At 46.7% G+C, this 507-nt stretch overlaps 1 protein-coding gene across 1 annotated transcript in view; it reads right to left on the bottom strand.

Moving 5' to 3' along the window:
* Positions 1-507, bottom strand: part of LAMA5 (laminin, alpha 5) — a 50,370-nt gene that overhangs the window by 34,744 nt on the left and 15,119 nt on the right. The window lies entirely within an intron of this gene.

The following is a 507-nucleotide window of genomic DNA, read 5'->3' as shown; positions in this document are numbered from 1 at the left end:
TGTACAAAAAAAAAAAAAAAAAAAAAAAAAAGTGACTACTGAACTCCTGTGAGACCATTTCATCTATGCCTGCAGCCTCTTCAAAGGCATATTGCCGGCATCAGCATTCGCAAGCAGCGCTCTGCCAGCTGGCCGCGGCTTAGGCGTCCACATTTAGTATGGTGCAAGAGGGTGATGATGCTCTTTTGTTGCTTCAGGGAAACTGTATCACAGATTATTTTTTAATGAGCAGTAAATTCTTACTGGGAGACATAATAGTACATCTGGCTTCCAGTTGGACTGCCAACAGGGAGGGAGATGGGGACACTCTGCCCAGAGCTGGGGAGGGCTATTCAGAGTATCTGGGCTCATGGGCACCTGCCACAGGCATTGCTCAGCCCAGGCACCAGCAGCTCTGCTCCAGGAGTGATGCAGTGCCCAGGGAAGTGGATAAAATCATAGAATCACAGAATTGTTTAAGTTGGAAAAGACCTTTAAGATCATTGAGTCCAGCTCTTAACCTAACTG

This window comes from Haliaeetus leucocephalus, unplaced genomic scaffold (assembly GCF_000737465.1).
Source record: "Haliaeetus leucocephalus isolate CR32 unplaced genomic scaffold, Haliaeetus_leucocephalus-4.0 Scaffold273, whole genome shotgun sequence".
Classification (NCBI taxonomy): Eukaryota; Metazoa; Chordata; class Aves; order Accipitriformes; family Accipitridae; genus Haliaeetus; species Haliaeetus leucocephalus.
Note: the sequence above shows the minus strand (reverse complement) of the source record. Positions and strands in the feature narration are given on the sequence as shown.